We start from the raw sequence: 26,059 nt of genomic DNA on the forward strand, positions 1-26,059 counted from the left end.
TTCACGAAGACTAATCGTTCAGTAAAGCTGATGTGCTGGATGGTGGGATCGGATCATTGACTACGATTAATGATAACGTATCGGTCGCTGTTCGACAGCAATGTTCGAAAGGTTCCCATGCATTTTACTGTCGCTTCTGGTTGCGTTTACGCTAAGACAATTTTATTCCGAAACGCGTGGGCCAGCGAAAATGGCTAAGCCTGGAATAAGACCGCCGAATGCCGTTTGTAGATAAGGCTTTATCCTGCAAGACAAATTCTCAGATAAGTTAATGGGTAGACTAAATTACTTCCTCTCTTGCATATCCGAAGGCAAAAACTGACCAAACCCAATTTCCGCCTCCGTCTCTATCCATCAGAAATGGACATAAAACTTCATCCCTTAATGCGTCTCATGAAGACTGCCTTAAGAACTTGAATATATGCTTAGCAAGTGGATCCGGCGTAGCAAGGACAAGGGCCCCGGAGCCTTTTTATCATCTGGTAATTCACATCATTGCAATCAGCCAGTAACGTCGTGTAATTACCGTTCCCTCTTGCATGTGCTGATGAATTAAAACCCACGACACTGACGATAGCAATCTTTAAAGAAATAAGAATACGTCCTTCAACCCCCTTTATATACTTATCTCAAAACGTGCTTTATAGAGAGCTAGCTTACTCCAGGAAAAGTAAGAAGGTCAGCTTAAGGAGAGCTGCTTTGTCAGCGAATCTTTAAGTTTCTTTGCAAGGATTAGAGTAAGACTTGATTCAGTGGAGGTTATGAGTCACGATGCCCCAGGATATCATGACTGCCCGGGTGCCCGAATAATCCAGGATGTCAAAGGTGGTCCGATTACGTACATCATTAGCGCCTACTCTCCGCATACATATATTTTTCATCCCAGGAAACATGATTCTTGATGGCCATTAGCTATTAGGGAGTAAACCATTGGAACAATCATCACAGCGCGAAGACTTCCAAGAATACCCCTGCCAAGTTGGTCCAAAAGCGTGGTTAAGTTTCGTGATATCTGGGTGATTAAGGGATTTTGTATTACATGTACGTGTCAATAGTTAATGCGTGTGTGAAGAAAGCGTTAAAACCTTCAGCTGGCAAACCTATACATTGTGCACTTTGTCCTCTTTATCAGAAAGAGTACGTTTGTGGACCGTTATATGAAGTACCGGTTTTTGTAACAGTTTATAATAGGTGAGGATTATGCAAAGTTTACTTGTCAAGTGGCGTAATGTTATGTACAATGTTAGTATGTGTCTTTTACCTGCCTTCGTTCCTCTTCTGGTTGCTGCTTTGTTGAACTGGTCCACATCTTGAGTACGTTTATCACGTACTTGGGGTATACGTAATCCTCAAACAAACACAAGATATGCACTGTTGTTCGTCCGTCGTAGTCGACGATGACCAAATGAACATCACATCAGGTCTTGTGTGTCCGGCTGTGGCTCACAAGTCCTATACGGGCTCTGAAGGTTATGCAACATATATGCAAGATATGCAACATATGCAGGAAATGCCTGCTTTCAAAGCCTGAGGGTCTAGGGCTGTATTTCCGTTATGACATAATATAGACGTAGGAATCCACGTGACTTCTATCACCTTGAGGCTTACAAGTGATTCCATCCTAGCTTTTATGAGAGTGAGGAAGATATTACCTGCTACTGGAAGTGTCAGTGATGCTTCCTTATGGTTTTCCCGTAAGTATGGGGTAAATGACAGACTGCATTGAAGTGTGAGTTATTACAACGTTTTAGGGTAGGCCGCAGCTGTCCATCTTGATGTTACACAGTGTACATTGCCCTGGTACAGGATTGTGTTACCGGTAGAAGTGGGTAATAATCTGTGGCGAGTGGGCTTAAAAATATCAAAATGGTATCTCGTAAGAGTGGCAATAATCTGGTATTTTTGACGACCTTGCACGCCAAAAGGCGTTATTTGAAACTTATTCGGATTCTCGTACACAAAACCCATTGGAAGTTGTACTTGACCTGACTAACTTTAACACTTTGCGCACACGCCAACCTATTTGGATTACCTGGACCACGTTCTAATATCACAGAAATGATAAATTTCAGTTAACCTCTCCACATGTCGTCACAGGCTGCAGATTACATCATTTTGCACGTGGCCTCGCACCCCATACACAAAGAAAACACATCAGCTTCTTAACGATTAACGACACGCGGCTTTGAGAACCCTCCTGTACGGTATATATCTTGACTTTACCCTATTTGCATATCATAGCCCGACACCAGTAAGATGACTTATCGGTGTCCTGCATCCTGACACGAAATACTCTTAAGGAATTATCTTGGCACTTTATATGACTGGGTGATTGAACACTTCTCTGGACCATATCCTTCCATGAATTACTTCAATTATCTGTTTCAGCACGTCGCCTCATCCCCTGACCCTTTCTCGCGCAGAAGAAAGACCTCCGCGTGTGGAAGAATCCCCCACTGGGTGCTCACTGTGCAGCGCAATATACGGGACGCTCGTTTATATTCCACAACCTTGTGCTATGCTATCCATCACTTTCAAACGCTTCATCTTCGACACGATTGTTGTACGGGCTCGCTATTGAGTCAGCACAAAAGTTGGAGTCACAAGATTGCCTCGGCGTTACTTTAATTCTGTAATTGAAGACGAGCTGGCCGCGAAGGTCAGTATTATATTATTGATTCGGTGAATATTACAGTGAGACGCCTGTTAATGTCCGAAGGTTGCATCCTCAGCCCTTACTCATGAGAACACCCACACACTTGCGAAGACATGCCTCCAAATCATTTAGCTTAGGTCACAATACCAGAAGCAACTTTACCCGATGTTTGATGTATAGTACACAAAGTTTACTAATAACGTGAAGATAATAATCTGGAAAGTGTTGAACGCTCGCGTTTATTATGGAGACACAGAGTTAATCTTTAAGGCTTAGGTCTGTCCGCTGTAGTGACTGTGAGTGATTGTGTGCCAGTGTTAACTAATCCCAGACCCCCTCAGGAGACTGACCTGCGCCGGTGGTCAGCGCCTGACAAAAGTGACGACAGCCAGTAAATGATCCGTCAACAGCAGAAAATGGACATTGTAAAAAGCTATCGCTATGGTACAGTCCAAGAAGACGGATTCAATTCTTCTATCAAGGTGCCCATTTCTGAAGCAAATGGGTGATGGATTTTTGCTGTGTAATGCTGTGGGTAGTTGTTTTTCCGCCTTCATGGCGTGGATTTATGTAACTTTGCGGCAGACCGTGAGAGTATCTGGTCCTTCGCCATAACTTACAAGAGACCGGGAAAGACAGGGATCTGTTTTGATCCAATATCAAGGGACTCAGCGGTGCAGATTTATTGATATACACAATGTCTTCCCCGCGTGCACAGAATGGAAGCACTCCGGGGCTTACCAGGATTGTACTGTTGGGGTTTCTATTATCGGCGACACTCGTATTCACGGCAGGACTTCTGTCCATTTCACTCCTGCGACCTTTCTAGAGAATGTGATGGAATTTGTTATGGTGAATCCCCAGCACATAAACTGCCATTGAAAATATCCCTCTCGGCTTAGTGTGGTCGTTGTACGCTGGAATCAATCTTATTTTCTTGTGCAACAACGGCAATCTTGTTTGTGGCGTTCTGTTCCCGCCAAGGTTGATGCAATTTAAAGGACCCTGTATCTTCTTAATGTCAAGGTTATTTCCTTGATGTGTGATTGGAATTAGAAGCTACGTAGCTGTAGGATCGATGTGACGATGGAGCATTGCTTACATGGGTGCGTCAGAACGTTGTTTGCATGCATATTTAAGAGATGTATGCAGTCGCATTTTACTACTTGTTGGCATCTGTAAGTTGTGATTATAAAGTACATGAAACCTCGTGAATATTTCAGGATTTGTACTTGCATCTAATGTTCAGCCAATCACACGAAGGTTTGGTCTCTTTGACCCTTCTTGCCTTAGTAGAAGGTTTGTAATATTGGTACCGAATGATTAATTGAAGAATCACATCAAAGGCGACCGACCAATAAAGATGGTGACGGCAATGGCAAGAAAATCATAGTCTGCAGAATCATGGAAAGTATGTATAGCAAAGAATGAGTTCTCTAGCTGTTTGCATTTGAGAAAGATTATCATGCAAAGCGTCAGACTGTAGCTGAATGCTAAAGTAACAGCAACCTGTTTTTGTGTTTTGTCAGCAGGGGCGTGTAAACATAGCGTTTATGGTCTGAACTGTAATTATGCGAACTACTTTTTACGATGGATTACCCCTAACTGCATTTGACACCATTAGCTCAAGTTAATCCATCATAAAAAATGGCTTGCACAATTACATTTCATACTATAAGCACCTTTGTGATAGCAAAAGGCTAGTTGGACAGCTCTGCTTGCATGTCTTTCACAACCAAATTTAAATAAATAATGATAATTGAATAACAACAAAAGCAAGCTAACACAATGGTTGGAATTCCGTTACCCTCTCTATACCACTATAGCATTCATGAAGTCTTGTACATACTGGTTGTAATATATTGCTACCAGGGGACGTTGTAGATTTATTCATTAATTACGTAGGGATTCGTAAGCTTATTGTCACCTTTACAATGCATTTTTTCTTGCTGTTGGCTCATTGCATATGCTTCAAAGGCCTGCAAATCAATGGGGTTATACACTTGAAATATTACCTGACATATACGAATGTCCACATGCATACTATAGAAAAACAAAGTGAGTATACGTGGATAGGGTGTCAGAGAAGCCCAGTTTGTGCATATATCATGTGCAGTAAAGATAATCCACCATGTCGTTTGCATAATTACATCTTTCACCATAAACGCCGTGTATTCCATTTTGGGGAATCCCGCTAATGCATGTATTAATTTAGGAGGAGACATTGGTGTTGATGAAATTTAGGCCCGCTGAACACAAGAGAGACGTTTCCGCCACCAGTAATGGTACCCAGCTGGTATTTAAGGCGTTTCCCTTTGCATAGATGGCTCTGACTATTGTATTTTTGGTAGCTTAATGTTGATTAAGCATATGATTACTGAGGGGAGTCTGCTGGTTAACTTGATTTCTTTTGATAAGAATTCCAGATTCGTTACTCCGATTACTGCAGTTACTTGTCTGTTGAGGGATAATTTAGGAATGTCTGTTCTTGAGATTACGCTGGCGTCACTCGCCAAATTACCCCGCACTTTCGCCAAGTCCAAGATCAGCGGTACAACATTCATCATTCCGACACCGCCGGGAGCAAGACCGCTCATAAAACAAGCCACGCTATTGGCTGGTTTTCTCTCCGGAGGCCTTTTCCTATAGTCAAATACCTATTGCGGCACTTGTTTCGTTCGGCTTTCGGCGCGGTAAGGTATACTTTAGCTGATTGCCATAAACATGAAAATTGTAATATGCCAAATGTATGAACATAATTGTCAGCAATGCCATAATGCTATAGCATAATGGACAATATTAACTACCTCGGCATATATTTTGTGGTAGATACTCGTATGGCTCTGAAATTTTGAAAGTATATCATCACTTTTGAAAAGTTGAAGGAAGAATAATGTTGGAGAGGACACAAACAATACCACTTCAATTTGATTCTTTCGTCATCCTAAAGATCTTAAATGTAAAATACGGTATGTAACTTTTAAGACACAAATCAAAGGAATATCAAGTTTGATATGAAGCATTATATCAACAAACTGGATACAGGAAAATCCTAAAAATGTCCAATCAGCTTCTGTTTAGATACGTTTATGTTTCGCTTTATTCAGTATTCAGAATGTATATGATTATGCTTCTATGTTCCCTTAACCATAAGTGATTGATTTTTATGGAGGTAGTGTACCATCTGGATGTAACGACTTCTGCTTTTTATTATAATATACGGCTAAACCTGGCACAACAAAATGTACCGGGTCGTGGCTTCTGAACATTACAATAGCCCAGTTCTAATCTACCAATCTGATTTATCACGAGCACAACTTTCGTAGAAATGCTGTAAAGGAAGCTATATGTTCCCTCGATGCACCATATAACGGTTTCATCAGTATAGTTCGCGGAAATGCGGGGGAATACGACGTTTAATGCTTGATGAACGAAATGAAAACAACCGGCAGACCAAGTGTAGGCCACTGCGGGTCACGGGTTCCCGGTGGCTGGTTTGGACGTTATCGACTGAGCTCAAGACCCTGGAAATTGCACGACAAAAGGTATATCGATAACTCGTCGCCCTTAACAACATGTCATTCACGGCATTGTCCATAACGATACATCACAGCAGGTTGCCCGTGAACGGAATACGGAAGGCTGCCGGATACAACCATAAACAGACACACCAGTCGATGCGTGCAAACATTGATATCATTATACGGGAACCAAAAATGTACAATTTCGGACTGAAATTGGTAAAAATAAACTCCAACATAAAAGAAACATGCTTTTACACTGGCCACGCCCCTAAAGGTATTGAGTATATACTGAAGTTCCTTGTTTTTATCAGCGACAGAGCAAGTGTAGCTTCATTTTACACGCATTGCACAAATATTACAATAAGATCTTTATTCCTGTTGGATTTAGCTCCAGGGCAATTCAATTCAATACTTAGCATTTCGTATCCTTAAAAGCTAGTATTAAGGGTGTTTGGTAGGAATTGTGGGGACATAAGCTTCAACGGAAATATCATAAAAACTCATAGATGTTATGCCTGTTGGACATGTTGCTTTAACTCAAAGGAGTTCGTCGACCCTGACATTTCTTATCTTAAAAGACGCCGGGGGCGCCGCTATCCATAGAAGGAATATTCCAAACCCACCTTTGCAAGCAGAATTTATGTTAAAGAAATCAAAATCAATGTTTTGCTCGAAGAGCTGCCGATCGTTGAAGTCTATTTTTGCCCGGCGTGTGCATGGATCATGTGCTATCATGTCACGGGGAGTTTGCGGCGCTACCGACACTTTATAAACTTTTCTTTGACAAAGCTATGCGGGCTTCCCGGGCGGAGCCCAAGGACAGTTTTTCACCAGTAATGGCAGTGATCATATTGGCTGAAGTACTAGATTCTCCAGGCTATCCGTTAAGCAATATGGTAGTACTATCATCACGAAGAAAGATGTTTGGGCCTTATTGCAGGCAATCGTGGTCAATAGCAGAAGCGATAAGATATCATGTGGCCCTAAAGATAAGACAGAGTTCGTATCACCGCAGCAGCGGTCACGATAACTCTCTGGTGTTAAGAGCATTCATCATGACCACTTAGCACGATTGCAAAACACACAAAGGTGGAGTCAAGGGTATCTAGGGCTTTTAAAATTTGGGCTATTTGCTACGACCCACTAATGGAGACGCATCGCGGTAAATTTTGCTCCAAACAATCTAATGCCTTTATATGATTGCAAATACATCATCCACAATGGCAGCTATTTCTCAACGGTTTCATACGTGTCAGCTAAACTACATAAACCGTTCGTCTTGCAATTGAGGTTCCAAAGACCAATTGTCGGGAATGGCGTCGGGGTTCATTTACGAAATTGGCGTGGGGAATATGGTTGCTGGCAATGAGTTAGGGGGCCAGGATTGCACTCAGAGTGAAATCAGTGACAGAGTATCCCGGATGTATCGATATTGCTAAAAGATGAGGATAGTTTCCCAGTCATTACGGTCCTGATGCAGCTTTTAGAGGAGACGGAGGAGCACCTGATTTTTTTTCTATGTAAAGGGTATAGCTAGCAGCAAGGATGGAAAATACTGACAATGGGTAATTTGTATGCTGATCTTTTCAACTGAACTTCAACTACTGTTGATAGAGCTTGCAGTGGGAGAAAATCAATGCAAGAATGCCACGAGATACATTTTGGTTGTAGCAATGAAGAATGGAATACAGCATCCCAAACGTACTTGAATATGGATAGAATTGACATTTCAATTGACTGTTATTTATTGCCAACAGCTGTCGATGTCGCATAGTAACCTACAAAAGCAAAGCTATCATCAGCAAAATGACTTCGAAAAGTCGGTCCCTGTAGATCAAGACATCAATAGCGATTGCCCAGTGATCTTGTACAATTTGCATAAAATCGGTGTGGGTTTCAAGGACAAGGCATCGGCGGAGAGATGCTAACGACCATAATGCCGCTTGTATGTCGAAAAGGGAGTATAATTATCCCTCGTTGAGATAGGCTTTCAGAGCTGCATCTTGCCATGAATATTTCAGAAGCGCGGTATGTGCAATAAAGTCTAACTGTTATTTGCACCAAGTTTTGCCGCATGCAGCAACGCAGGAAATTCCATGGGGTGTTTAAACGGCTGGTTGTATGCTAGTACGGTTAGCTGCAGCTACGGGAGGATAATTAATTGAATGCCAACTTGGCATAAGCCAACTCTCTCTATAGGGGTCAGGAAAAGACGACCACGGAGACAGCGCCAACGTTCGGTAATTCTTTTATAAGCAGACCAGTCTCCTGTACGTTTCACACGTGAGAACTTCTGATCCCAGCCGCTTCTTAAATATTTGATGAAACAGAATGTACAATCACTCTAAATGTCACCGCGGTCGTCAAAGAACACCGTGCAGGAATGAAGTGTGATGTTCGCACCCAACCAAGGAAATAATTGCCGTTTTGGGAACCTACGAATTTCAGGATTGCAGCGAGGAAGTCGCAACCTCTCTGGCCTAGCCATTGTAAGGTATTTCTAGCCTTGAGTTGCAAACAGCGCCCCCTTTTATGCCTCACCTATGCACAGTAACAATGCATTCAAGTGGCTGCGCGCAAATGTCCCTCTCCTATTCCTAGCACGGTTCAAGCACGTAAAACAATGATTTAACGGAAAGCACACCTTTACAGGAGAACCGTGATGTTAAATAAATACCCACCGCAGTTACAATGCCTGGAAATTAATACCAGTGTTGCACAAATGGAGATTTCTCGATGTGCTTGTTTTGCAACAAAACACTTACTGACATGGAAACAGAATGAATAATCTAAAACCCGCCAGTCGGAAATGTCATGACCATATCTTTTTATTTATAGTTAAGACCAATATGTCTGTTGCAGCATTATTGCCAGATGTTAGAAATCGTGCTTCTTTCTAGTTCAGCTTTTGTCCCTGGTGAGTTATTTGAACGGATGGAGAAACGAAGAAATAATATACATTCAGACGATGTCATACTGTGTCGAATCGTTGCTTCGTTGCTATAAATCATAGTCTATACTGCTTTGATAAGGGGTTGATTTGTATGCATTTCTTGTCCACTACTTCGCAGTGACTATAGTACGTATTTTCGTTGAAGCGGAGCACATTGACAGCTCAAGGAACCACAAAGCCTACCACAATCCACAATTTACATATTTACATCTTTGTACATCTGTACAAAATGTCAGGGGATTACCGCAGCCTTCCTTTGGACCAATCAGAATTCAGATCGACCGCGTTGTCTGAATGCGCTGTCACACACCTTCTTCTACATCAATTCTGCATCAGGCTGATTAAAACGTCCAAACTACGCTGGGATAATTTCCTCTGCCTGGAACAAAATTAACAATTTGCTTTTTTGATTGCAACTAGAGAATATATTCTTGATTAGCCATTTTCTCATCAGAGCAGAACAAGACAGAATGATAAGTCTGCTGCAATTAATACTATATCATCTTTGTCTACACCTCAATACTACGACTAATAACGAACCCGTTCTCGTACTTGGTGAAGTAATTTGGCGGCGGGATCATGTGCTCGTGCGCCTGCTGTGAGATGGTGGGCAGGCTGATGCCGGTGTTGAGGTCCGTGTCTCGCGAGTGGGACGCTTGCGGGGAGTGGTGGTGACCTCCCCCGGGCCCCCTCCTCTTTTTAATCCGACATCGCGCGCAGCAGTAGCCCAGTCCCGAGAAAATGAGCACAAGAAACAGACTCCCTATGCAGACGGCGAGAGCGATGTACGCCGTGTAATCTGGCTTCTTTTCTGCTAAAGTTTCAAACACGACGCACTCTTCCAGCGTCGGCTCTATCTTCTGGCTCATGCAGACTATATATTCTGTTGATGGAGTGAATTCTTGAAAGGTGTAATTCCTGACCCCGACTTTGAGCAGAAATGTGTATCCGGGAGATAGTTTATCGGACCTGACGCGGTAATACACTCGCAGAGGGCCGGCGTTGTTGTAGCTCGTATTCGACGTTACGAGGATATTGGCTCCGTAGGGTGACACGTTTTCGGCTCGAACCGAAATTGGTTGGATCTTTTGGTCTTTCAGGCTGTTTCCGTTCTGGGGTACTGTTGGGGGTTGGAGTGTGGAGGACGGGAGCGCCTGCGGGGCGTCTGCGCTCGTCATTGTCTGTACCTTCACTACCACATGCGCTACGGAGGAGCCTCCAGGCGTTGACGCTACACACGTATACGTCCCTTTGTCCTCTATGGAAACACGGTTGAGCAGTAGAACGCCAGCCCCGAGAGAGCGTATTCGTCCCTTAGACGTCCCAATGACTTGCCTGTCGGGGGAAACCCAACTTATTGAAGGTTTCGGTTCCCCGAGGGCGATGCATTGAGCCGCCGTTGTGTATCTTTCTAGGACAATGATTTCTCTGGGGTAAACGAAAATTGGTGGAGGCTGACAGGTGAAATTTACCTCAACTAGTCGCCTTCCTTTGAGATGCGGTGGCCAAGCGCACTCGATTTGTTTCGCTTTCGGCACTTTCTCCATGTTGGCCAGTACCCAGGTTTTTAACCACCGCATGCCGCAGCTACAGTTCAGGGGATTATTGTGGAGCGTCAGACGAGTAAGCGAGGGCAAGCCTCGGAAAAAATCCGTCGGGAAAGTCGAAAACTGATTGTCCTCAAGACTTAACCTTTGGAGGTTTCGTAACGTCTTTAACGCATTGGGTGGAACGGAGGATAGTTGGTTGTTGTTCAGACTTAGCTGGGTTAGTTCGACCTTGTCTTTGATTGCGCCCCACGGAAAGTCACGAAGGTGGTTCTCACTGAGCACAAGAAATGTGAGTTCCGGGAGTTTCTGTAATGCGTTATACGGCAGGTTGCTAATGGCGTTTCCTTGCAAGTGGAGGAGTTCAAGGTTAGTCAGGTTGGAGAAAGCGTCCTCCGGTATTCTTCTAATGTTGTTCCAGGTCACTTCCAGCTTCGTGGTCTCCCTAGGCAAGTTCCTGGGAATGGTGCTCAACTGGCGGGCGTTACACAAGACATGATGGTCCTCCTCTATACAGTTACACTCCTTCGGGCACGTCATGGCAGCCTCTGCTGATGTATCCAGCAGCTCCGCAAATATCAATAGAACTAAGCAGGCCATGATGGTTGGCCTTAACATCGTGAAACTCGGCGACGCGAACACACCACGGTAGAAGGCGACGCCCATTGGCGCGAACATTTCTCCATCATCCCGTCCTCTCTTTGCGAGAGGGCTGGTTCACAATTCAAACGGCATAACGAATAGTATGCTAGGGGTGCTTACCGTTGAAGAATAGCGGCGTGGTCCTCGTGGCTCTGTGTCCCTACTTCGCTGGCTGACGGCAAATTTGTCAGAGCGCGGGCTCCCCGTCCGTAGGGCAGCTTACACGCAGCCGGGGATGACAGGAACTAAGGAAAGACATACTGCATGGTCGCCACGTCGCGCTGTCGTCACCGTAACGCTTGTAGTGATCACAGCACACCCATCTGTGAGGGAACGTAAGCCGCCAACTCCGGAAGGTATGTTACGAGCAGCTTACTTCAGCCCGTCTAATGTCTAAGCCCTACCTCCTGGCGGCCAGGATTCAAATCACACTCCCACATTGGGCGCGTCTAATCCGGACAATGGTACTCCTTCTCGGGCTGACCCCATTTATTAACGGATCCGCTGACTCGGTGATCTTCCACTTAGCGCAATTGCACTCAGAGCACGGAGTAGCGAAGTAAAGAAAAACAAAACAAGCAAACAAAACTGACAGACTCCCCGGAAAAAAAGCTGCACATCCGACGGAGACAAAGGCAGCCGGAAAAGCACCTCGGAGACAATGTCTGCTCTCCTGTCGACACGTCTCAGGATGAATAACACTCTCTGGCAACTGTGTGATGGGGACTATTTTGTGCAGCCAGCTGGCAGAATCGATCCACGGTAGCTCATTAGCTTGTGAGGCCACGTAGTGGGGCCCGGCCAGACGCAGGTCTATTTATCGGAGAAGGCGGTATTTAATGGCACAGCCGTCCAGGTGGCTCTGGGAAGGTCCACTCCTCTATCATAACTAGGCCGGCGAAAATTGGACGGGATTTTGCCTCTCGTAAGTTGGTTGTGTGCCTGCGCCGTCCCACTGCTTTGTTCTGATCTTTTCATTCTATCGATGAGCGCGGAGGATGTTAGGACTCGGGACTGATCATTTGTCAGGAAGTTCGGTGATGAAACCATGAAACTGGTTTACATTTACTCATTCAACCAGCATAATCTGGCGTATGACTGAATAACGAGTACCCAGTGGGCAGGGGAAAGACATTTTATTCCTTTCGATACTTTTGCTATTGTATGTAATATTCGTGTAAAGTAGGAAGTGTTGTAATATGTATTGTTCTTAAAGACATGAGTTATCATTTGATAACTATAGAAATGAGGAAATAAGTACAAAAATTAAGAAAGTCTTTTATTCTATTGAGAGATTAACAACATAGCCAACTTCATTAGACAAAAACAGTGGTTTCATTAGAATAGAAAGGCATGGACAAGGTACATTTGACTGGCATATTGTTAAACCAAGCAGATATACCAAACCACAACGCAGCATGTGATGTCATTGTCTTGAGCTCATTCTTTGGAAGAGTTAAAAACGATCCTGACAACCATACATTCATTACATTAGCCTAATCATGCACCTCATTGACGGAGGCTATATATTAGCCTACTGTTATTTTGAATACTGTCGTTGAATAATTTGCAAATGCCTCTACTTTGTATTCCGTTCTGCTTCGGAAAACCATACAACAAGGCAATTCGTCGTCAGGACCGGGAGAGTAACAACCGAAGCGTTTGATACGTGCCTGGGTTTCCATGTATCTTGGCTGCTGACAATACAATTATACAGTTCATTTCTCGCATCAACAAATGCTTCTTCTTCTTCATTAAGCGACTGGCGATTCATCACTGCATGGTGACAGGGAGTGATTAGGTTTAATAAGGGTTCCAACGTGTCATTAACAGGTTACCATGTCGGCGACATTCAAATAATGATGAAACAGGCCATTCCTTCATTCGTTTTAATTTCGACATCCTATTACAGATGGTATCTGGTAATTGTGACCCCCGTTTTACCTAGTTTATTGCTTTAGTGGGAGTTAAGAAATGAAATATAGGATTTGTTTGCATTGCAGACCCTGATTGAAGGTGTTAGTTCTTTTATTACAAGTTGCGTAAGATCAGACTTTAAATGTGGTTCCACTCACACTGGGATGGGTCCCTGCTCTTACTAATAGGTGTGCTGGGTTCTTTATCTTGTTGGATATGTTTTTCTCTTCCAATGTGGGGCGTCCTATTAGGGTACAATCCAAGAGGATGTACTCAACAGAAGTTATGTACTTATCTTCACCTTAATCGTGTGATGAAATGCTTGTTTCCCAGCGCCACAACTTCGGGGCCTGTTGTATAAACATTAAGTGAAGAAACCAGAACATTTGTGATGAAATTATAATGACTAATGGTGTACTTTTAGGAAACGGGACAAAAAAATTTCTACCACTTATAATCTACGGTGACCGTCTTTTCTGTGGCACTGGCTTTCATTACAGCTCACAAGCAAAAGTCTCATAAAGATTCAGGACAATACTACTTACCCCGGAAAGAGGAGGAGGGATCGAAGCAGCCGAGTGCTTCAAAATAAGCTCTTCAAATGAAGGGGCAATTGGATGAGTCTTTGAAGTCGTTGAACGTCTCCATTGCCTCATATGCCAGTCTCTTTGAGGTTACCTCAATAGATTTGGCGGGTTTCTACGTTTGATAATGGCGACACATGAGAATGCGTACATTGCTGCAATTTGGACAATAATTTCTGCCGGTAATATGTTATATTGTAAATGCACCTGGTTCTAACGGAGATTGATGAAGCAGCTTGATTAAATCTATATTTTCGTCAAATTGTGTGCCAAATTGTACTTACTTCAGTGGCACATGTTCAGCAAGCTATAGATCTGTCCTCCATTCTTTCGTTTAGAAATTGATGTTGTAATTTGACAACACTGAGATATGGGTGAATTATTGCCTGCTATGTGGCCTTAACTGCACCCTCGGGTCATTAAAACTGGGTTAACGTGAGCTGATATCTTTCTATAACCTACTTTGAAATGAAGACATCATATCAAAGGCACATCTTCGCGTTCTTCGTAAGAGAATTATCTCCTCTTTGTCTTCATCAAACCTCTAGTTAGTGCGGCGTCTCGGATATTAAGTACGGTATGAGTCATCGTGATCGTACTCCAGAGTGCTAAATATTGCTAAACTGTGCGCGAAAATAGCGTGAAAGTTTTCATCTGAGTTGGTAAATTATATACTGAAAATTAAACTTTTCTCCAACTCAAAAAAGAATTTGACTCAACCTTTTTTTCGAACGAATCTCTCGGTCTTCGTCAGCTACCTGACCCAAGTGCTGTAGACTCAAGATTTTTTCGCACGTGTGACGTCAGCACTGGGTCAAAGTTCGTCAGAAGTCGGTGCCATCCCCCGTCGCGGTTGAGTGAAGGTTTGTGTGCCCTGATGAGAGCTTGTCAGTAAACACAGGATTCAGGAATAAAATGTTGTTGATATTATTATAAGGAATACAGTAAAGCTGCGGGTAAACAACTGTATATTAATCTATATATGATTTTGATATTCAAGGTTTATGTAATGTACTTCGTCTCTATAACTGTTCACTTTCAACAATCAGCCAAATACATAAAAATAATTGGGAAAAATAGAGTAAACAACACATCAGCATACGTGACTGTACTACTGAGGTTTCAGTGTCGTTTGGACGTAATGGATAGGCCGAGATTTGCATGAAACCCTTCACAATGCGTCAAGACGTGCTAAGCAAAGTCGAATCTTTTATATTAATATTTGCATGTGCGCTGATCACATTATATAATAATAGTCTAACATGTCATTCACTGTAAACCATATGTATAATAATGTACATTTGTTAATGAAGCCATCTTAACGAGCTCATTAATTTGATCATCAAAGAGCAGCATTGAGAAACGGTGGTAATAGTATGTCATCTACTCCTTTATCTATGTTGAAGTAACCAGAAGTTAATATACATAATGCTATCAAATAGCTTAAGGGGGGATTTTTATTCTCAATAGAAAGACCGATGCATGGTGGATTAAGTCATTTGAAAACAAAACATTAAGAATGTCATACAAGTTCTTGATGACCTGGTACGACCTACCTACGACCAGTATACGTTTGTTGGCTAAGTTGCGTCAAAATATCATCGTATCCAGGGTAACTGTTGATCTGCAACGTATCTTAGCCGTATTCCAATTTCTCGATTCCACGAATACTCCTTAGGATGACTTTTTTACCACCATTGATGGTGTTCCTTGACTTTGGACAGCTTGTTGTCCATAACAAGTTGCACAATCCGACCCTTACTTCCCTTACAATCGATTCCAATTGCTAAATCCTCTACCCCAGGAGAGGTGTGCATTTAGCAGAAGTAGTTTCAAAGCACGCGTCTATAACTACTCACTAATAGCCTATCAGTCAAAGCCTACTTCAAAGGTATTACAGTCCCTTTTAGCTAGCAGCTCTTAGTTACTCTTTAGAATGCTGGCTTTTGGTTCGGAATTCTTGTCCTTAATAAACTGCAACTGTTTAGCGGTGCATGAAGGGAATGCCTCGTTTTATCGAATTTCCAGGAAAAATATGCTTTATTTAAGTCTTCGAGAATCACACTGTCAGGGAAGTAGCAACAGTTAGCAAAGTCGTTTGCATTGATGCTTTAGATAACTCTCTGGATCCGCAGACTCGATGACCGAAAGCCTAATCCTTTGACATAATTCTAATCCAGGACCATAATATGCATAAGACAAGCTTTCAAGGTTAGGCAAAAGTCTTACATTTCTTACTCCCTTGAGCGTGTACTATTCAAACTGCTCATAGCAGGTGAAAATGTTGAAATCCGTTGACTCGCAGAGACAGCAGGAAACTTTCTTGCTACTAGTATTATGCATCTTGCTCGGGAATTAGAACTGCTGAAGATTTATGCCTTCCTGCCTGGAAATTTGTTAAAGTTGTACACAGTGTGTTGAAAGTATGCCAGGATAGGCATTTATTCAATTACAGAATGTTGAATAAATGCATAGAAGCCATGAATAAGGAACTACAGAACAGTAACCACCCAATACATTACAAGTCATTTGTTCCCAGCTGGTTCTCAGCTTGCTTCTGAATGATATTCGCATAGCAACGTTTGTAATCAATATGGCATGTAATTGCATTCTTTGTCGCAATTTTCTTCTTGTGCAACAGTCAATGGGGCTACATCAGGTGTGGGATTTAAATCAACTTACTCATCATTGGATGCCTCTTTTCGTATTAAAAATATAGTTTGTTTCCATGGGGAATTGATCACGATTCCGTGTACTCTTGAACTTGCAACCAAATATTCGACAGGTTGCTCATAGACAAAGAAGAAATATTTTGTTGTGTTTTGTTGTCTTTTAAACCATACATTTTGCATCCTGCGTCATAGTCGAATTATAAAAAAATCATTTTGGTGACTAAGCGATGGCTGTCGTACAGAAAGAGGGCCTTACTGGTGAGCAGACCAAGCCAGTCCACGTGTTGCATCAATTCTTCACCTTAATCGATTTTAACACCAAGGCCATCTGTCCTCAGATACCCCAAAATACGGGTAGGACCATAGATTTTATACCCAATCGCCCTTTTAACCTAGAGGATGCCATGAAAGCTTCCAGTCGTCAAACACCTGTAAGCAGACACATTCCCTCAACACTTGGCATGGCGCTCTTAGAATGATTGTTCTAAAGTATGGCTATTATTTTCGAAAACACATGGAAGTGTACATGTAGTGTTCGTATAAGAGTAAATCGGTGTTATTTGTGCTTAAGAGCAAGGAAAATTGGTAGTCAAACCACAGGGTATCTTTTATGGTAGAAACGCCAAACTAGCTTCCATATACTGTCAAGGCTGTACCTGCACCATTAGTATACAATACGGATAGTTCATTAGCTCCCTTGAAAGGTTTGGCTCGTGGAGGTGTTCATTAAACCTGCCAGGCAGATCGAGGAGTCATCCTCCCTTTGTGCTAAACAGTGGTGCGACAGACAACCTCCTTTACAAGGTGAAGCCTTTGTGCAGTCTTCTGTTGGGTGATAAAACTTCCAATTTTGGAGTAACGTTTTATTAAGGCAAACATTTACCATGAGCAAGATGTTCAATCAGCATCTGTTGAACAATCGGGTGCAATAGTTATTATGATGAGGAGCCAATGGTCACATGATAAATATTTATCAGGACAGATCTTATGGTTTCATTTAAAAACGTCTAAAATCAAAAGGATGCAATAAGATAAAAGAATTGCTCTCAACTTCTAGTTCATTACGTATTTATTAGCTGTCTTTACTGATTCACTATGTGTAGTGAAGTGTAATATGAAATAGTAGGCTATCATAGAATCTATTTGCGTAAAACTAGTAACTGAAACTAGCTAATTTATTTCTGGTGGTTCACGTGGATCGACCTATATTTACAGTGAAGAAATTTGCATGATCAAACATTGTGGTACGGCCACATTCGTCGTACGGTTTTGACGTAGGATTTTTAAGTAGGCTGTGACAAAATGTCCCCAGTTTGTGATCGTCGTGCGACGAATGCAACCAAAAAACCTTACAGACACCTCTTCCACAGCCTTGAAGTGGCGGTACCGAAACTGGACAACTGTTATCCTTGTCATTTTGCCCTTGTACCAAGGTTGTTGTTTTGAACCACTCCGATAAAGAGAACCGTTTCAGCGCAGTTTGACAGCTGGTACATGTACAGAGCTCCAGAGAGGGTCAGGCCAGGTGACCGCACAAACCCATGCAGTTTTTTGTCCATCCGTCTCCGTCTGGATGTGTTTGATCACTCGCTGCACCATCTATCACCTGTAACTTGCACATCCATTATCATTGTTGCCGCTCACACATGTTCTGTTAGCTTTTACACCTTTCTCGGACGATTGATGATGCATAGGAGACATTTTCGTTGACGAGTTCCCCTGTAATAAGTTCCTCTGTGAAAGTTCCATCGTACTTTTCTTTTGGAAGACAAGTTCGTTAAAGGGTATCCCACGGGTTCGCAGTGGAGATCACGTCTTCTTTGATTTTGTCAGAGACTCTCCACATTGTCTAGTCACCGTCGCATCCAACTTATTTATGTCGTTTCATTTAACGACAACTGTGCCTTGTACTTCCCTGTCCTAATAACCGTATAAAACGACAACGAAAAAGGACGTGTACGTACCAACCGATGCCGAATTTCAACAATAAAATTGCCAGTAAGCCAGAGAAAATCAAAATTTTACGGCGCAGACGTCACGTCGCCACCAGGGCGTCTGCATTCTTCCATTACGCGACATTCTTTTATGCGAGGATATTCATGATTATGGTCGAGCCGGACTTGTGATCTTCAATATTTCTGTGGTAAAGGGTTGGAGCGACGTTTTAAAATCTCGTTAGCCCATGGCAGGACGGCATAGAACCGTGTTCAACGTGAGTGCCGTAGATTGTTTTAGCGACAAGGGGTCACGTCTTCCGTATTAACACCGGCGCCCTCGCCTTGAATATGGAACATGGAGATGGTGGTACACACGTCTAAGTAGCATCAGGTGGTAGATGGAAGTGTGAGGTCGTCTGTAGCAGAAATACTCACCTAAAAGAATAAGAAAAAACATGCTGTCCATTACCCTCTTGTCAATATGGACTTGCGTTGTCTTTAGTGCATATTCATGGCATACAAAACCAAAGAATCTTACTGAAAATCAAAACTTTATGTCGATTGCAGACTTTTATGTACAAAATGCTAAATGACCGTCTTCTAACCATGAGATACATGGCGCTATCACACCATCGTACAATGATACAATGACATTTAATCTTGCACATAAGGTCTTTGATTTGCCCTTCAAAGAATTGATTTCAGGATCATGTGTGAAGCCATCGAGTATTATGTTTTCATTTATTCCCATCGAAACTGTCAAAGGCTGGGTGGATGTATGTAAGTCATTTTAGGAGGCTTCAATACATATCAACATAAACTGCCAAGTTTATAGTTATATCATAAATAGAGATACTTAAATCACAAACTTTTCTACTGTCAATGTTATATCCGATCGAGACGCTCAACCAGTACACTATCTAGTCTATAACTAGTGCACTATCCAGTCTGTACATCTTCTAGAAAAGATATGCCTAACATCTACGTAAGCTATGCTTAACGTCTGACTGCAAAATACGTCGCAGTCTGCTGGAAATCTACGAAAACCGTATACATTGACCTGCAGCTTCGCAATCGCACTCTCAATACGTACTTAGAGCCTTAGAGGTCATTGGCGATCATGTCCATTTGCACTTATGTGGCTCAAAAATATTGATGGGGTCAAAAATCATAATGGTAAGATGACCTTGTATATCCGTAGAAAGTAATAAACATACCTGCCAGACCTTTGGTCGCTAACGCTATCCCAAAGGTACGGCAAAAACTGCAGAGTAATATTTCAGCCGTAGGCGTTTGAACTATGTGCGGATAAACATAAATGACCTAAATCTAAATGAATGTACCTAAACGGAAGGCGTTCTGTGGGGAAATGGGTTGATGCCATATCTTTAGCATTTTGGTATCGAAGTGATTTAATGGTGACTTCTAGCTCTACTTCAGTCTGTTCTCATACCATCTCTGCAAACTTCCTAATAATAATTTTACAGAAGTTAGGACGTACCTTATAAAACCAGAGTGGAAAAGAAGGTCACAGTCAGATTCATGACCATATGTAGAATCATTTCACGTTTAACTGGAACTGCTAAAGCTTTTTGTTGAGAAAGACAGCAGCACAATTATAGAGATAAGATATAAAAGTCTAGAGAAACCGTCGTTTTTATAGAAACTATTCATAAAGCTGTTTTATAACTCCCCTTTAGAAATCTTAGAAGACTCTAAAACTTTCTTCGTCATTCTATGGATAATGTTAAATCAGATAAATAGAAAACACTTTATTTCCTGTCTTCAGGACGTCTAAAGTTGAGGCAAAACGTTTCCCAGGGGGAAACATAGTTTACGAGGAAGATTCCAAGTAAGCCATTAAAACGGCATTACAAATGATATCAACATTTAATATGGCCGACATTTATGCCCAATTATATGTGGAAACGAGTGGGGTAGAATGATAAGAAAAAAATTGACAATTGAGCTTATACCATAAATATGCACTGAATTCTGAATTTGGGTAATATCATGTTGCCTGAAATGTTTCAAGTTCATATGGAAAGAAGACTTTGTTTCAAATGGCGTTCTTTGCATATATAGGACATTTGGCAGATCATTTCTGTATTTAATTTAGTTCATTCCTTGACCTTTTTATGGTATAACGCAGGATATTTGCGCATACTTCCGTTGAAACAATGCTATTGATCCTGGCAAGTCTAGACGCCTTGGCATTTTGAGATCCATATGGCAAAAATAGATTTATACATCATATCAAGGTGATAAAAATTGGAAAGCGAAGACCTTAAATTCAGACGTGTGTTCGTGAGCACAGCCAGGGTATTACCTCGGTGATTTGTGCATCTATTTCCCCGTGAATGGGCTGTAAAACGTTTCCAGTTTTGTTGCCAAGAGCCTTGGTTTTCACTGCAGGAAAACAAGTGGCAATAATTTTCCAGGTTTATGGCCGATTTCCTGAGGTCTGTGGTATATAGTGTGCCTTATGGCCAATGCTTTTTGTACCATTTGTACAATGACGAATGGGAGGAAGGAGTTTTTCCTACAGCTCTAGAAGGTGCTTGAACTGGTAAAGCACAGCGATGGAGGGTGGAGGAAGGAAGGAAAATCAAATCAAAATTGGCTGCGTGCTCTACACCGTGCAGGATATATAACATAACATAAAAAGAAATGACTAAGACATTTGTTCCAGAATGAGAAAGTTGTTTTAAGAATAGGATTACGAAATATTTCTTTCAAAACCAGACGAAGAAGGTTTTGCCAGTGCACTTCTGCTGTGTTTTATCATCCTCTGTTTATCATCCTCGATTGTAACTCGTCATAGATTCTCCCCGGCAGTTGCATTGTAAAATCATATCTGATCTGCACCTCGCAGAAATAGGTGTGGATAAATTTGACAGCATGCCACAAAATGAGCAGCAATGTGATTTTAATGTTATCTGTTCTTGTAAAGACTTGGCAATGGCTGTTATAATGGCGGGCTGTTCATTGATGTCAAGCGTTGGTCGATTCTTCAGCAAGCTCCTGCTTGTTTTCTGCTGCTGCTGCTGGAGGATGGGATTCAGGAAATGTACGATGTTGTTGCGGGACGTCGCAGTGCATACATGTGCAAAAATTAAGTAGGACACGAGTTGTCCATCACAGGCTGCGTATTTTACTGTGCAGGAACTATGCATGAAGGAAACCGCTGGATAAGGATTAGCTAAACCATATCAGAGATACACCGTTAGCTGGATTTAGCAAGATTTAGCACTAACCCAAACTCCTTATTCATTTAGCCGGAATTAGCACTAATCCAAACTCTTCACTCATCGCATTATTCATGCCTCAATTGGTTAACGTTATAAGCTTTCTTCTATTGATCACCATTTCAAACAAAAATGAATTTCTAACGTAAATATTTGCTCTTCCCATACACAGCGACAATATGCTCCATCTTCACTTTGCTGGTGTGTTACACCAAAGGGCAGTTATACCGGCTATACAGACACTTTAAGTTAAACGGATTCCTCTGAATCCATATGTCTAGCTTTCTTTGCTTGACAGTTCGTGTATCCTCGCTCTTTACAACCCGGAACCTTTTCTTAGTGCTTTTAAAACTTTAGTGACACGTAGCTACGGTATTTCATTATTTGAACAGCAACTTTTATCGCCTTGAGATGAGCTGAAAACGATTTCTATGTGTAGGCGGCAAGCAAACAATTAGCCCCAACCGACCCCATAGAAACGTCTGTGATAAAACTTCACACTTGATATTCTGATGCAACTCATGATGAACGACAAAATGTCTTGCATCCGGGACATTACATTCGGCGATCGCGAGGCGTAACCCAGCCAAGATCGCTACAGGTACGTTCTTTCAAAACGGACGGCAGGATCTCAATTATTGAGCATTTCGCCCAGGAAGGCTATGAACTCAATTATCTTATGTATATTTCTCCAAAGGCGCTGAATAAGTTTCTTTTTCATTTTATTTTTGATATACAACCATTTTAAGTTGAAGCCAGATAAATAATGTAGCAAAATTCTAATTCATTAGTCATTAATGTATACAAATACAAATTAGTTATATGATTTTTCAGTGGCATATAAGCTATTGTGCGTGGGAAGAAGTGCTGTAGGCTTGGGATTCTTAGCAGCCTTTTTAGCGTATTGTTACAGTGAAATAAGTGAATACTGCCACCATGACCCATCAATAGTGAACTGTGTGCCGGTGATCCATTGGAAGTGTGCACATGCTGTTATACACTCGGTAATCAGATTCTTCTCGCAGGCACAGTGGTGGAACGTGTTGAAATTGGAATAAGACTACCGGTGATTCACTGGAAACGAGAAACGAGATTCATTTCCCACACATAGAAAACCTGCCTGGTTAGATTTTTGTACGTACCCTGAAGGTGAGATGGCCTAGTGAGTAGAGCTCTCGCTTTGCGCAGTAAACAATATAGCAATGATAATCCTTGTAACTTGCATAAAACTTGGAATATGGAATGTTGTTTATTCAAAAGTTTACACAATTCTGTCCACTCATGATTGACATATATGGTTTATGGACTGTGTACCTTGCGTTTGATTGTGACATTGTTCCACTCTGAAGTTCTTTATCTGTCACACGTATTGGTAACGGTCACCTGTCTGCTACCACTCTACGGGGTGCCAACCGTGCATGTCACGTTGAATTTCTCATCTCCACTACGAGGTCTGGAGGATTCATCCCCTCGTTTGTTTTCTATTCTATTCTGGGGCACTCATTGACTGTTTGGACCGAAACAGCAATAAACCTGATGACAGACGACAGTGATACCTATCAAGTGGCCCACTCTTAATCAGTGTTACTCCAATATGGCGGCCATAAATTTTACGGTGATAACGATGTTCACAAATTGGTACGGCAGAGCGGCCGCCCCAGGGAGCCATACCGACGGGTGGAGTGCAAGTTCCATCTGCCGAGGTGAGAAGATGAGATGGCTGCATTTGGCGCTATTAATCAAGGCTTTTTACGGCGTTAATTCACTCTATGGCGCAAAGCTTCCTGTATAGACGCAGCTGACTGTATGGTGGGTCCTGGAAGGTTGCCCTGTAAGTGTTAAAATGGGTCGTGATGATGTTACAAATCAATTTGGCGAGGTATTTTAAAAGAAATGCAGCATTTTCCATGTGCACGTGTCGTTCTCAAGTCTTTCAAATAGAATTTAGGCCATATATTTGAATGTGATTGGTTGACTTTAATGATTTGTTTTCCTTTTTATTTCAATATCTGGCTGAACACGATCGGAATGCCAAAAATATCCTCCCTAGCTTAGGCAAGCTACCAAGAATTGTAGTTGGATTGTATCCACGAATGTAATCCAGAGCTCGAGGAAGCTTGTCCAACAGCTCAAATGTAGGTCAGGCAAGGATGCTTCCGAATAAGCCAGGTCAGGCATAGGAGCTGAAGAATGTTTAAAGCAGCTTGCTATGGAAAGAACTTCGATTTATGGTCGAAAGCCTTTCTTCCACATAAGCCAACTACAATACCATTTGATGTCAAAAGATAAATCTTCAACGTCACACAGAAGAGCAGGTCGACTCTGAGGAACGCTGATGATGAACGAGTCTACAAACTGCACATCCGTTCTCGTTACCACGTAAGGCCCTGGTTCCATGGCTTTCAGGTGTCCGCACGTACCTCCTTGTAAGCCATTCTGACCAGTTTAATCACGGCTCCCAAGGCCATCCCTCACATTAGGCCGTTAAGATACTAAGATTCTAATCTGTTCCTGAGTAGTTCGTGGACGGAGGTCATCAACAGGCAGACACCGATTGGCCGTTGACTCTTCGACTCACTATAAAGTGAGCGATGTTGGGCAGGACTGATACTTGTTGCACATCTTGCATACTCTACACAGCGAGCTCAGCAAGTTCATAAGAAGTCGTACAAATTGTGTAATAGAATGTCATTTTTAAACATTCCTTAGATAGAGTTGATTTTAAGTTCAGTTATATCTTTGAATCTAGTACGTGTCTTATAATACCTGTCTATTATAATACCGATGGCTATGCAATGAATACAATGAATATAAGACGTCAGATGCAACCGACAGGATCATTAGTAATTCTTCTAACATCTAAGAAGCTTATCATATATAAGATCTTTAATTTGGAAGAAATGTTTCTTATAAATATGTACGTCTATGTATGTAAAGCACAGGGTCTGCAACAATTCTTCTATACAGCTGCGCCATTGTCACAGTGAACGATAAAAGAAGTAAGTTTTGCCTACCCTACTTAATCCATCGATGTGCGTTTACTAATGATAAAGTGTTCCTACAACCAGTTCATTAATTGTAAATGTTACGCACAATCCCTATCAAATATGGCGTACTTGAAAAAGGCTGGGATCGATATGTCACTGTCTTATCTAATCGCGTCAGTACGTAGAATCTTACCAACTCTTTTGTCCCTTGTGATCAAAACGACAAAGCTTATTAGATATCTTATTCCGGAGGAACTTTCAGACACTTCGTCGGGGATTCTATCTGCCAATGGTAACATTTCTCATATGCTGTTACATTGAAGGTGGATTATTTTTCCAGATTTTAATCTCCATTTCCTTGGCACCGTTTCTCATGGGGACGTAAAGTCGATAAAGTACCTTCAGACTCACATTGATTCAAGAATAGGAGTGCAAGTGTGCCCTTATTCTCATTAATTCAAAATTAAATGATCTTTAAGATGTTTTCGCGTCTTCATTCACCTTCCCTGGTAAAGTACTTTAAGGCTTACATTTGAAGCTCAAGTGGCCCATTATTTTTCACGAAGTTAATGAGAACTGATGTTTAAATCATTTTTTTTCAGGAAAAAACGTCGTCCTTCACCTCAATCGGTTGCTCAACGTTTGGCAGGGTAGTACATCTAGATACTTTTTGTATGGCAAATTTAGCTGTACGACAAAAGATTGTCGATGGTAATCACTGCTTTTGTATATAGTATCCATGGCTTTCACCTGAAGCAAAACATTGCGAAATATAAAGAAACTGCAACTTGTGATAATGCACATTGATTTCGCCGTATTCATTTCCACTGCTTTCAGTCCACCGGGAGCTTTTTCAAAGATTCTCTGGCTCATCCAATGTTACTCCCATCAAGACTTGACAAAGACTGCATGCATCATTCCTGATTCAATATTCCTTATCGTTGACTGCATCTTGAGCAATAACATCTTGCCTCTGACATTTGGGTATCCCCAGATGAGCTGGCAGATTGTGTAGTAACGCGATGTGTGCAGCAGGCTAGTGGACCCACTATGTTTAAGTGGACTACAGCGAGTAGCAGCTGTGCACCAATCCGGTGCGTAATCAAACATCACTCATTGGAAACTATCCTCGTTTAGAAGCTCTTAACAGGCCGTTTAGATGGCCTCAAATACATCTCCAGTCATATGTTTTGTATAATCACTTAAAGGGCAAGGACATGTCTTTGTGATGTCAATATTGAAAGGCCATAAGTAGACCGAATGTCGAATTTATTGATCTTTCAGCACGCTTCCATGGAAGATGATTGACACATACTCAAGGTTAACATCTTCAGTCATAATCTGGAGGGACAGGGGCGAGATACACTTTAAAAGACGATCAAACAGACAAAA

At 41.9% G+C, this 26,059-nt stretch overlaps 1 pseudogene; it reads right to left on the reverse strand.

The window, feature by feature from the left end:
* Positions 1 to 8,420: 8,420 nt before the first annotated feature.
* On the reverse strand, positions 8,421 to 11,971 carry LOC109474203 (annotated as a pseudogene).
* Positions 11,972 to 26,059: the final 14,088 nt, after the last annotated feature.

Source organism: Branchiostoma belcheri, unplaced genomic scaffold (genome assembly GCF_001625305.1).
Source record: "Branchiostoma belcheri isolate BF01 breed outbred unplaced genomic scaffold, Haploidv18h27 scaffold30, whole genome shotgun sequence".
NCBI classification, from domain to species: Eukaryota; Metazoa; Chordata; class Leptocardii; order Amphioxiformes; family Branchiostomatidae; genus Branchiostoma; species Branchiostoma belcheri.